Consider the following 14,425-nt stretch of genomic DNA (forward strand, 5'->3'; position numbering starts at 1 on the left):
AGGTGAAAAGCTCAATGGTGACAACTATGAAATTTGGCAAATGAAAATCCAAAGTATGTCTTTGGAAGAGCAAGAAGCACTTGAGGCTCTTGTCATGACCATGGAAGAACCCGAAGAGGGAACCACCGCACAAAGACAAAAGAAACAAAGAAGCTTTCTTAGCGTGGAAAAGAATGAACTCTCTAGCTCGCATCACGTTGTTGAGCAGCATGGAAAATGATGTCATGCGAGAGTTTCGGCGTTTTGATAATGCCAAGGAATTGTGGGAGGCATTGGCAGCTAGATATGGTCATACTTCGGTGACTAGACTGAGGCAGCTCACTATCGGGTTTGACTCTTATAAGAAGCCTCATGGTCGACCATGAAGCAACATCTTAGAAAGATGTCAAACATGATAACCGAGCTGAAAGATGCTGGCCATGTCCTCACGATGAGCAGCAAGTGCAAGCAGTGATTCGTTCCTTGCCTCAGAGTTGGGAGCATATGAAGGTGCACCTGACTCATAATGAAAACATCAAAACCTTTGAGGATGCGATGCGTCATCTTGAGCTGGAAGAGGACCGCCTGTTGGCGGCTAAGCCGGATGTTGAACTCTATTATGCTGGTTCTAGCTCAAATGGAGCTTCGAGCTCCAAGCGCAAGCGCCCTAACTGGTTTGATAAGGGGAAAGGCAAGGAAGAAGCGAGGTCCTTCGGGGGAAGAAACCCAAATTCAACCAACATGGAAGAGGGAAACGTCCTCGCATGAAAAAAGCTTGCAAGGGTGAAATGCTACAACCGTGACAAGAAGGGTCACTATGCTCGCGACTGTCGTGAGCCAAAGAAGGTATGCACCCCTTGTACTTTTCAGAACTTTACTTATGTGTCGAGTTCGTGTTCCTAACCGAGTCTAATCCTTTGTGGACTCGTGGATTCGGGAGCGACAGACCATGTAGCGAAGGATAGAGGATCCTTCGTGGAATTCCGACGAGTACCAACGGAACTAAGTGGATCTATGTGGGAAACAACTCAGAGCTGAAGTGAAAGGAATTGGCACATGCCAACCGAATATGCGTGGTGGACGCACCTTGTTTCTTCATGATGTATTGTACGCTCCGGAGATTCGTCGGAATTTAGTGTCTGTATTAATGTTGGTTAAATTAGGTTTTAGTATGAACTTCTGTAGTAGAGGTGTGAATTTGTTTTTGGAGACAAATTACTATGGTTGTGGCTATTTTCTGGATGGTTTTATTGTATTAGATATTGATTATGTTAATGCTAATGTTTGTTATTCCCTTATCACATCTTCTAATACCTATGATAATGATGTGAATGTGTGGCATGCTAGACTTGGTCACATTGGCCAACAACGTATGAATAGACTAGCCAAAGAGGGCTTGTTGGGTAACATTGAAAAAGTCGATTTACCCATATGTAAGCATTGCCTAGAAGGAAAAACAACACGGAAACCATTTGGGAAAGGGAAAAGAGCTGAATTTCCTTTGCATTTAATCCATTCTGATGTCTGTGGTCCAATGAATGTGAGAGGAAAGCATGGGGCTGTTTATTTCATCACCTTTATTGATGATTATACTCGATTCGGATATGTCTATTTGATTTCTCATAAGTCTGAAGCAATAAGTTGTTTCAAAAGGTTTATGAACCTGGTAGAAAATCAATTAGACAAGAAAATAAAAACATTGAGATCCGATCGAGGTCGAGAATATTTATCCGATGAGTTCAGAAAATTATGTGATGAAAAAGGAATAGAAAGACAGCTTGTCTATTCCGTATACTCCTCAACAAAATGGTGTTGCGAGAGAGAAGAAACGAACCCTACCGGAAATGGTTAGGTCTATGATGGCGCATGCTAACTTACCTATCACCTTTTGGAGTGATGCATTGTTAATCTGCAGCTTATATACTTAACCGGGTGCCTTCCAAATCGATTACTTCCACTCCATATGAGTTATGGACAGGTAGAAAACCGGACTTGAGTTTTCTTAAGCCATGGGGTTGTGCTGCCTATACACATGAGTCCTCTCACAAGTTTGGGAAATTGGGTCCCGGAGGAAAGAAGAGTATTTTCATAAGATACTCGGAACACTCGAAAGGGTATGTGTTCATTGGTGAGCAGGAAAGTGGGAGTATAACTGAATTTGAATCACGAGATGTCACATTCTTAGAGGATGAGTTTCCTAAGAAGGGCGAAATAGGGGAAGATTGTTCCCTATTTGAAACCTTGGATCAAGATAATGACCTTAGTGGAGTTCGTCCAAGTGGGAGTAATATGAGAAGTGATGAATTGAATTCAACTCATTCTCAATTGCAACCACTTGATGAGACGACATCATTACCTAATCCAAGTGGGAGCATAATGGGAAATGATGTGCAAAGTGTACAATCTCCCATTAGGCGAACAAGTCGCCAAAGTATTCCCCGTCGACGTTTTGGCATTGAAGGGGAAACTTTTATGGTTGCTCCACAAGATGAGGATGAGCCAAGAAATATTAATGAGGCTCGAATTGCCCTAGTAAGGAAAAATGGATCAATGCAATGGAAGAGGAAATGGAGTCAATGAAATCAAACCAAGTCTCGGGAACCGGTTGATTCGCCAAAAGGACGCTTGAGCTATTGGGAACAAATGGGTTCTCAAAATAAAGCGAAAGGCTGATGGCTCGATTGAAAGGCATAAGGCTCGCCTTGTGGCGAAGGGGTATAATCAACAGGAAGGAATTGATTATGAAGATACGTTTTCTCCTGTAGTGAGATTTACCTCAATTCGCATTATTCTGGCAATAGTGGCTAGTCTGGATCTTGAATTACATCAAATGGATGTAAAGACTCGCTTTCCTCAATGGAGAATTAGAGGAAGAGATATATATGGAACAACTTTGTTGGTTTCATAGTGAAAGGCCAAGAAGAAAGTATGTCGACTTTTGAGGTCGATATATGGTCTTAAGCGATCATCAAGACAATGGTATATACGCTTTCATAATGCCATAATGGCATATGATTTTACGATGATTGATGAGGATCATTGTGTATATATCAAAAGATCCAAGGATCAATTTGTGATCATATCATTATATGTTGATGATATACTAATTCTTTGGAAGCAATATGGAGTTTGTTAAGACTGTCAAAAGTTGGTTGTCTTCCAACTTTGAGATGAAGGATATGGGTGAGGCTGCATACATTCTTGGAGTTAAGATTTCAAGAGATCGTTTGAAGAGATCGTTGTCTCTTTCGCAAGAAACTTATATAAACAAAGTTCTAGAACGGTTTCGTATGCAAGATTGTAAACCCATAGACACTCCTATTGCAAAAGGTGAAGGATTGAGCCATAGCATGTGTCCAAGGACTCCACAAGAGAAGGAACAAATGAAACATGTTCCTTATGCAAGTGCTGTTGGGAGCTTGATGTACGCTATGATGTGTACAAGACCCGACATATGTTTTGCAGTTGGAATGGTGAGTAGATACCAATCCAATCCAGTCCAAAGACATTGGAAAGCTATCAAAAGAATACCGAGGTATCGAAGGGAACCGCTGATTACAAGTTGAATTACCAAGGAAAGGATCTGCGACTTGAAGGCTATTCGAGATGCTGATTGGGGAGGAGATTTAGATGAAAGGAAATCTACCTCGGGATTTGCTTTCTTACCGAGCAATGGCGCAATATCATGGAGTAGTAAGAAGCAAACCTGCATAGCCTTATCCACGATGGAAGCTGAGTTCGTGGCATTATCGGCAAAGATACAAGAAGCAGTTTGGCTTAAGAGATTCTTGGATCATTTAGGTGTTATTGAGAAAGCTGCAAATCCATTGTTGGTTAACTGTGATAGCCAAGCAGCTATAGCGTACACCAAAGATCCAAAGTATCATGGCAAGACCAAACATATAGATACCAAGTATAACTTTGTAAAAGATATGATTGCACGAAAGGATGTGAACTTACAGTACATATCTACGCATAGAATGGTAGCAGATCCTATGACAAAGCCAATACCTAGAGATGTGTTTTGTGGTCATGTAAAATCTCTAGGATTGCGTAGAGTCTCGATGTACTTGAATTGTAATTTCCCTGAGCAGTTCACATTTATGAAATTTTGTTTTTCATTGATTAATGCCTATGAATCTTTGTTTGATCTTTATGCATCTTAATGCTTAGTGCATTACTTTAAGTTGAGAAGTGTGTCGGACAGATATAAGATTAGCCCACTCACACGGGTAATCGCTCTCGTTTCTTGTGTGATAAATAGAGATGAGACTGTTTTTAAGCTTATTATCTAGGTGATAATCGAGAGCTCAAGCTTAAAACACGTATGTCGCCTTAACTGAGTGTTAAGATGAGGACATAATACCTACTATGTCCGAAAGTAAAAATACCCCACATGTTTTACTTTATCCGTCTAAGATGCCGATGTGAGTTCGATGAATTTTGTAAATGAGTAGATACGTGAACTCAAGTTAGACATTAGGTATGTCTCGAACTATCATCTGTACGGTATTGAAAAGTGTAGACATACGCTCCATGGGAAAGGAGTTAATACCGTAATACGTATTTCATACTACGTATGCATAAGACGACCAATAAGAGTGGCAAAAAGTTTGATCTCAACTTTTATGACGTGTGAGACTCTTGAGGAAAAGAGTTCCTCAATTTTTAGTCCTCTCAGGACTCTTACTTATTCTCAAGATTTCTATTTAGTGTTTGCTATCTTAGGGTGTTGCCAATGGTCATGTGATGATTCGATCTAATGGGGCATTTCTAGAAAAGCAAGCTGGACTGAAATTGAGAGTTTGAAGGAAAGAGGAAGATCGATTTTAGAGAATCACATTATAGTTTTGTATTCACTGGTCGACCAATTATAACTGTCTTTGTGATAATTATAATTGTGAATACAATATATATCATTGTTTAAAAGAGATTAAGAGAGATATAAATGTGAACGATCGATCTAGGGTACGCATACTAAATCTACTCGGAGTGTGACGCCCATTATGAGCTGCTATATATTCCTAACAGATGTATAGCAACGAGCTCTCAAAGTATGCTGGTCGCACGGATTATTCACCAAAGCATGAACGTTGAAGAGAGGTAAAGAGAATCTTGTTCGGCCCACCTTGTGCGAGTGGGAGATGAAGGCTTTATTTGATTTGGGCTTAAGGCCCTGTCCGCCCAAGTTGGGCCCAGAAAGCCCGGCCCACGGGAAGACGGCCCGTGGAAAGGGAGAGGTATAAAAGGGAGGAGAGAGAGAGAGAAAAACTACCGTTGGAAAATAACGTACGTATTTTTTCTCTCTCAACGCTCTCCCTCCCTTACGTTGTTCCTCAAAGCAAACAGTGAAGCGCTTGAATGATTTTTGCCTCCCCGGATCGAACAGGACCGGATTCTCTCCCTCTATTGGCGTCGGTGTTTAATCTGTGGCTAAAAGGTACGCTCGATATCCGTGGTGTGCTTTAGGATCGGTGATGCGTGTTGAATTCTTGGGCTTCGCTTCCGCATTGATTTAGGGGTTCGATTCGGTATCGAATCCGTGTTTTCGGGGATCAGTAATTCCCAACACAGACGTTGCTAATGCGGAGGCGACCGGCGACTTGAGATCATGCAGGTCGCGGGTTGGTCGTAGTGGTGGCAGACGGGCGGAGCGGGGTGGCTCCGGTGTTTGCGGACAAGCGTCGCGGTCGTGTGGCTTAAAACGGCCGTTGCGCCGGGTGGAGCAGAATCGAAGCCGGTAGGAGGAAGATAGAGGCGGAAACGGCAGAGGGACGAAGGTGATGAACAGTAAATGTCCAATCACCTTTTTCCCTTTTGCTTTCTTTTTACTTTTCCCCCTTTCTCTCCCTTTTTGCGTTTCTCTCCTTCTCTCGAGGACTCCACGGATGGCTCTCCTCTCTCTTTCTGCCACTGTACTTTTCTCTCTTTTCCCTGCTCACATCAACTTCTTCTCTCTTTCTCTTCAGTTTGCTATTTTTCATGACGAACAATGAAGAGAAGCCCCCGTGCTCGGTTCCGAAGCCTCGCATTTTATAGTGAAAGCGCTTAAAGTTGTTGAAAATTTCCCAATATTCACTCAACTTCTTTAACAAAAATGCGGCTCCAAAATCACACGGCTACATTTGCATTTTTGAATTCAAAGTTTTTTTTTTCAAAATTTCCCTCAATAATCAAAGATTATCTTTTATTTCTAAAAATGAATTTAAATTAGGTGTCAACACTTATATTTTTATTGATGGAAATGGGTCAAAACAGTTTAAATAGATCAATTTGGGTCAGATCAATTTTCAATCTGACTTGACCCATCTATTTGACGTACTTTTTTATTACCTTAATATTGACCACTTCAAATTTTCTTAAATATACAAATGTTACAATCAATTACTTCAAAAAATTCAAAACTAAAATAATTTTATTAGATTTATGGCAAACAATACACATGCATCCTTATGTATTTGGGGAAAATTCCTAAGAAAATCCCAAACCTATTATATGGATCTGAATTCAATTATATTTTTAATTGTGTCGATTTAGTTTTAAACTTTTTGACAATTTACCTATGTAGTATTTTGGCTAATTTTGGCCAAAAATCGCTAAAGTGATGTGGACCATCTTATATGGCATGGCTTAAGATAACTGGTGTTGATGTGTACAATTTTTGTAATTTATTTTTATTTTTGTTTTGTTTCTTTTTTTTCTCTTTACTTTGGGGTGGGGGGGGGGTTGTGGCCAGCAAGGACCACGACAATTCTCATTGGCCAATAAGTGAGGGCTTGTAAGCCATCATTGACATCTAATGAGGGTCGTGGCCCTTGTTCTAGCCCTTGTTGGCCATCGCCTAATAGCAGCCACTAGCAAGAAGAAAAAAGAAAAAAGGAAAAAAATATTTAAAAAAAAAAATTCTTCATATCAGTGTAGTCACACCATATAGAATGACAAACATTGACTCATCACGTTAGCAATGTCTATTCAAAATTGGTCAAAATGACTACAATGTAAAATCATCATAAGGTTTAAGACTATATTGATGTCATTGAAAAGTTTACAACTAAACTAACCACCATATGGTAGGTATGGGATTTTTTTGGGTAATTTTCTCTGTATTTGGTAATTAAGATGAAATGTCTATTTTAAATTCTTTTAAAAAAATATTGGTGTCACCGAGAGTTTCGGATTATTTAGTAATTATCTTGTCTTTTAGCTCTTATCTATGAGTTTATTGCTATTTAAAACTTGATAGTTTTCTAACATTAGAATTCAAGTTCTCTAAGCATCAAATCACTTAGGAGGAATTTGCCACATCAATTTATTAAGCAAATTTAGTTGGCGAAGTATGTTTAGCATTTGATAATGAAAACAATAAGAAAAGTCTTTGGACCATTTATGGGATTGATTTGGTAAATGATCTAAAGAGTTATAATGATGCTAAGTCTAAACCAGATGCTCATATTTGGACAATGGCAATGGATGTTGAGATAAGGAATCAGAGAACTGGTGGGAACCAAACTAATTCTAGGTTATGGGGAGACCCCATTCGATTCCCATTTCCATATTATTTTGAACTTGCATTATGTGGTTTGATTCTTGGGTAGGAATCGAATCGAGTCAAACTGGATTGGGAATTAAGAATCAGAGAACTGGATCAAGAACATACTAAACCCTAAAATAGAAATTGGCATATCCAAACATGGTGAGGCTTGGACATAGCAAATGAAAAGAAACCCTTCCTCTCCGAGGGTGACTCCTTCTCCGTCAGTGCGATTTTGCAATTATGAAAAGAAGAGAGAGAGAGAGAGAGAGAGAGAGAGAGAGATTTGAAAAACTTCTTTGAGAGTCTCTCCATTGTCGTCAGACGCCGCTTGCCATCAGTTATTGTTCATCTCTTATTCACAAGAGCATAGAACGTTACCTTGTCTTCCTCCGTCTTGTTGTTTTCGTTTTTTTTTTTTTTTTTTTTTTTTTTTGGGCTATGAGTCTTGAGTTGCCACGGTTTCATTTGGCCTTGCTAATCAAGTAATGCTTCTGTTCCAAAAGGTTCAGTTTCCAGTTAGGAGTGACTGAGACTTTGAATCTTTTGTGGAGATAGAAACATGATCTATTTGAGTTTGCTTTCTTGATTTCGCACATCTGATGTTAGTTTAGACTGAACTTAGGATGGAATTTGAGTTTGAAATGCCTAAAATCTTTTTTTCAATCTTATTTGGTAAAAATGTTTGAATCAAATCCTATAGATTTGTATATAATCTTAGATTGTTTTGAAAGCATATGGGGCATGCTTTACACAATAGACATTATTCATTAGTTGTTAAGTATGATTTTAGCCACATCGCTTCATTACTGAAACTACATGTGAACAAGTCTTTTTGTTTTTCCTGTTCTTTGCAAAATCCTACGGCATTCCATTGTGTCTGATGATAATTGTGTAATCTGAATTCACTAGTATAAGCTTCCATTTCCGATGATATCTATGAGTAAGACTTTTGCGTTGTTAATATTTCATATTCTTCGTGTATCTAGATATGAGTTGTGATTTCTATATTGTAATAGTAAATAGTGGTAATTAAATGTGATAATTGATTGAAGTCGTTTAATTAAGAATAAAGGTAGAACCTAGATAGACCATGAAATTGATCCTAAAACTTGTGAGAGGGCAAGTTTAAGGCTCCAAGGTATGTAAGGTAGGTTCTAGGTTTTAAAAATTGGGGAATAAGTTCTAACATGTTGGAGGTTCCAAGTAAAACCTGAACTAATTGTGGAACCACTCATCCCTAATTGAAATAAAATTTATTAAGCAAGATAGTACATGGTCATTAGCCAATCTTCCTCCTAACACCATAATTATAGGTTCTAATTGTGTGTTAACAACAAAGTTAAAACCGTATGGCATATACATATTTGTAAGTTTAAGGTTGAAATGGCCATCATATAATAAGTTTAAGACTTTTTGGACAATTTTTCCATCAATCCTCTTACTAAGAGATCAACTCGTGTAGAGCAATCAAGAGCTTTGAAGGAGATGTGATTAGTACCAATATTTAAGGATCCACTGGATGTAGCCTACTCTACATTTGTATTACGTACGAGTTTGAAATTTTTTTAGTCAATTGTGATCTATCGAAATGTTAGCATTGAGGTTATATTTTCAGTGCACGTTACTTTGCAACTAGTAGGGCCACAATTTTTAATAGGAAAAATTCCATCTTAAAATGTGCATTGTTTCATTTGCCATAAAGTAGGATCGAACTAATCTTAACAAACAGTGGATCGAAAATGGTGGTTGCGAATGCTCTTGATGGGATTTACCTTTGCTAATGTGGAAGTCAGGGCTACTTCTTATGGCCTACGGTTATGCTCTAAAGCTCTCACTAAGCTGGGGTAAGTGCATGATTTATAACACATTGCCCCAAAAATGAATGATTTTTTAACAACATTTTCCTAAAAATGATCGCTTGTATCGCTTGAAACAATTAGTTAATGAAATATATTTTCATTATTGACAACAATTTATGTCTAAACATTATCAATGACAATAAAGGTAATTTCATTCATTCATTTCTGTAAAAGATATAAGTGACTATTTTTAGAAAAAAAAAATCTCAAAATTATTTATTTTTCGTGAAACAAACAAAGCTGAAATTAGTAATTCTGAGATCAAAGTTTCTCCTATCAACTACTATGTTTTGCTTCGCCACATATCCTTATGGTTCATACATGGTATTGGAAGTCAATGTTTGCCTTGTAATAATTCCTCCTTAGAAAAATAGTGAGAGATTGTTTTGGGTTTCTTTTAGGCAAAATGATACAAACAGTCTATAAACTTTGTCCCAATATACAATTTGATCCATGAAATTTTAATATGTTTAATATAGTCCATTAACTTTAGCCCAATGTGCAATATGGTCCCTGAACTTTTGGTACATGTTCAATATAGTTAATGAATTATACGAAAATATTCAATGTAACCTCTTGTCTTAAATTAATGGAATGACTATATTGAACATATTTATACAATTCAAAGAATGTATTGAATATGTACTAAAAGTTTAGAAACTACATTAAACAGATAAAAAATTCAAAGACCACATTGAATAAATTAAAACTTAGGGCCAAAATTGCTCACTAGTTATCTTGTCTTTTAATTCTTAACCATCAGTTAGATTATTGCTGTTTAAAACTTAACATTCATCTAACTTAGATTTCAAATATCATCAATGAATAGATGCGTCCAATATTACATGTGTCGTTTCCTTTGTCTACTTATCCAGGGGCATCTTCTAGAAAATACGGGAACAAAGAGATCATCAACATTTCTCTATCCTATGTTCCTTCTTCTCCTCCTCGTCTCTCTCATGCTTTCTCTATATTGACTATCTCTTCAAGGCTTGAATTGTATTCATCCTTTGCTTGCCACATGGACTAAGCGAGCAAAATTAGAGTCTAGGCATCGTATTTGGGGTTAAGATTTCCATTGGATTCGATTGGATTGGATCATGAATCCTATTGAATAAATTACTATCTTTAAGGCAATATTATTGATACGCCTTAGTCAGAAAATGACATCTCTTGTTTTAATCCCTACAACATGTATTGGGTTCACTTAATTAGGCCAAGTTTGGCATCTTAGGTGGGCTTATCAATAACAAATGGGTTCTTTCATCATAAACATATCGAACCAGATACCCCTTACAATGTCATTTGCTCAAACGAATGTGATTGACAATATTCTAAGCAACATTTGAATTTGCATGATTTTGAATTTGTAAGTTTTATCGCGTAAGTACAATGAATTGCGTTTAAAAATTGCCTTTTTTTAATCACCAATTGAACAGTGTGATGCAAATTTGATAAAGGATTTCTTAGGTCTTCGCTATCGTTCGTGAGTTGTGATGCAAATTTGATAGCACCAATTGAACAGTGTAGATTCCATTGCATGAACTTTGCCCACCATAATGACGTTCCTTTTTCTTAGTACATAAAGAAGGAAAGGACAAACTGCTGAGACGAGAAAATGGACTTTTAAAAAGATTTTTGATTCAGAAACCATTTAGTGGCAAAAAGCAAAAAGGGCTTTTGAGCACAAGGATATCTTATCAATCATAATTTGTAAAATCACACCTTTTTCCTATGGTCGCACTGAGGGCAACGACCTCCATGATTTTGATAGCGAGGCTCATCTCCATCAAGTGTATTGATTTTCATTAAGGGAAAGACGTCCGGCCATGAACGTCGTGGCTTCCTGTGACTATAGATGACTGTTGGAGTGAATCAACGGAGGTCATGAACTCTATGGTTGCGTGTCTCTTTTTATGAAAGTCAGTACTCGCGATGGAGATGAGCCCCGCCACCATGACCATAAAGGTTCTAGCCCTCGCATGACCCTAGATAATAGATATGATTTTGCAAATAATTATTTTTGAAAGTAGTTTTCATGAAAGGTATTTTTAAGCGGTAACATTTTCATTAGAAGTAACTAGAAAATCAAGTTCACTTACAGCCCATTTTGTTAAAAGAAAAAAACGTTAGTAGTTCATTGGAATCTTTTTTTGTGAAAACACGATGAGTAGGAAACTTTTCTACAGAAATTGGAACTAAACAATACAAGTTTGGTTTAATTTTCAATAATATATCCTGTTCCTAGTATATTAGATTTCTATATTGTGAGACTTTAGTCTCTTCATATACTATTTGTGTCTATTAATAAGAGCAATGAAAAAAATTATCTCACTAATCAAAAAGAATCTTTTAACCAATCCTTTCTGGATGATCATGTTAGCAAGTGGGAAATTACTGAAGTCACATAATAATTTGTTTGTCTTCTTGGCAAATTAAAGGGAATTAATATACCCATCATTATTATTTAATAGCATTAGAATTTCTTAACTAAATTGTCTTGCATTATAAAGGACAATGAAAAGAAAATCTTGAATAGGAAATTTCTCTGAAGCTTGTTGGAGCTACGGATTGAAAAGAATAAGAACAGAAAATTTTTAACAGGAAATTTCTTTGAAGCTTCCTAGAGCTATGGATTGAAAAGAAAAAAAGACAATGATAATAAAATTTTGAATAGAAAATTTCTTTGAAGCTTCTTGGAGCTATGAATTGAAAAGAATAAAGAACAATGAGAAGAAAATCTTGAACAGGAAATTTCTTTGAAACTTCCTGGATCAATGGATTGAAAAGAATAATCCCTTTAGCATTGGACAAAGCTTGAAATTTTAAAAAAAGTCACGGAAATGCTCCAATAAATGATAAATTTGTGTCCAAAGTGAATGAATATGAAAAGAAGGGAGTTAAAGAAAAGCATCCTGTGGGGAGCCGCTTTTTTAGACGAGAACGAAAATGGTGAAAAGGGAAAACATGTATTTTATTCTTGAAGCCAAAAAGTGAAAATGATTTTCTATATTCTCTTTTGAAAATTCTCTAAATCATTCAAATGATAGTGAGGATGAAAATTCAAAGAATTTTCTCAAATCAATTTTAGTTTCGGTGGATGCAATTGCAACGAGAGCAAATATATGATAACTTTTTGAAACTCATATGCATTGGTGTAGAGGATCGCCACTTGAAAGCACATCAAATACACTGCAAATTCAATAAATTGATGAAGTTTAGGCTTTTGGAATGTGTGCAAATGGCTCCAATTCAAACTTGTTATATGATTCTAATTTCTAAAATGAACGTACAATTTTTGTGAACGTAATTAGTATGAGACCTAAAATACATTTAACTTTCAGTATCACCATTTGTATTATTTGACAAATCATATATCTCTTAATTATTATTTGATCATTTGGGTCAAAAAGAATAATTTTTTTATTAGAGAGATCTACAAATATATTTGGTTTTTCTTTTAGATTCCAATTTCCAACCCACCTAGGATCACAATCATTGGGAGGTCCAAGAAGTGTAAATGCTCTCACTTTTTTGTTTCTCTTCTCCTGTTGATAAAAAAGCAGGACTCAGGCTCCTTTTTGGTCATCGAAGTGGGTGAGTGAAAAAAAGTAAGTCACAAGGCAACGGGCCCATGCCTTACTCAGCTCATCTTTTTCCCGCGAAACTTCCATCATTGTTGATTCCATTCATCTTTAGAAAATCTTCAGTTGCACACTTTTGTTTCACACCACTTTGCACTCGATCATCATAGAATGTGCTATTATGATGTTTTCGTACTTAACTACCCTATGTGTCGTAATGTCGTAACATTACAATAGGTATACCATAAAAAATTTCCTCATCTTTCGCACTTCAATATGATCTAGTGGCTTTAAACACAACAATTTTATCAATGTCAATCCAACGGTTTATACTAACAAATAGTTAAAAAGTGTGGAGACCTTATGAGATTCACGTAATTGGATCTTTCTAAATGCATACTCAAAAGGCACTTGTCAATTTTTCATAGAGAGAGAGAGAGAGAGAGAGAGGAGTTTCCTATGAAAGTGGTATAGCATTTACTTTGATAAAGAAGTTGTAGGAACTCTCTAGGAAAGACATTGAAAAGACATTGAGAGGAGTTTCCTAAGAAAGTGGTATAGCATTTACTTTGATAAAGGAGTTGTAGGAACTCTCTAGGAAAGACATTGAAAAGACATTGAAAATTTTGGAGTTTCTTATGAAAGTGGCATAGCATTTACTTTGATAAAAGGGTTGTAGGAACTCTCAAAGAAAGATATTGAAAAATTAGGAGTTTCCTATGAAAGTGGCATAGCATTTACTTTGATAAAGGGGTTGTAGGAACTCTCCAAGAAAGACATTGAAAAATTTCACCGATTGAAAAGGTTTCTCATGGTGATGGTACAATATTTGTTAAGCTGTGATATATGTATAAATATATTTCTCTATATACCCACACATATTATGCAGCTTGATCGTGAAGAAATTGAATTGAATAGATAAATCAGCTTAACATTTTCAAAATGACTAGATGATAAAAAAGAGTGTAAAATACTCCTATTAATGTTTTCCTAGTAAAAATTGCCACCATATCTTTCTCTAGACATTGCTAAAACAAATCAATAGCATCTGTTTCCACTTGACCACCGAAAAAAGCAAAAAATGAAAAAAGAAAGTAAAAACGGATGACTAAATAAATATTCAATTGTGGAGAATTCATTGGCCAAAAATTTCTAATAGAGCATAAAAAGTTATTAATATAAGGAGAGGGATAAAAGTGCCGTGAGTGAGGAGTGATGGCTACATAATTTTTAGATATATGATGTGGTATGGAGAAATTTAATTTGACAAAATTGTTTTTGGGAGAGATTTATCTAGTGATTTACTATTTTAGAGCAATCTCGTTAATGAAAAGTCAGATTGCTGATTGAAAATGATAAACTTTCCCTATTTGAATAAAAAGCGTCACACGGACATTTATTTTCAACAAAATCTGATTTAATCCGACGATTGATATGTTTTCGTCATTGACTCACATAATTTAGCACCG

The 14,425-nt window shown here is 36.4% G+C and overlaps 1 protein-coding gene across 4 annotated transcripts in view; it reads left to right on the top strand.

The window, feature by feature from the left end:
* Positions 1–14,425, top strand: part of LOC104436968 — a 100,201-nt gene that overhangs the window by 70,608 nt on the left and 15,168 nt on the right. The gene's annotated exons all lie outside the window — the stretch shown is intronic.

Source organism: Eucalyptus grandis, chromosome 3, assembly GCF_016545825.1.
Source record: "Eucalyptus grandis isolate ANBG69807.140 chromosome 3, ASM1654582v1, whole genome shotgun sequence".
Lineage (NCBI taxonomy): Eukaryota > Viridiplantae > Streptophyta > Magnoliopsida > Myrtales > Myrtaceae > Eucalyptus > Eucalyptus grandis.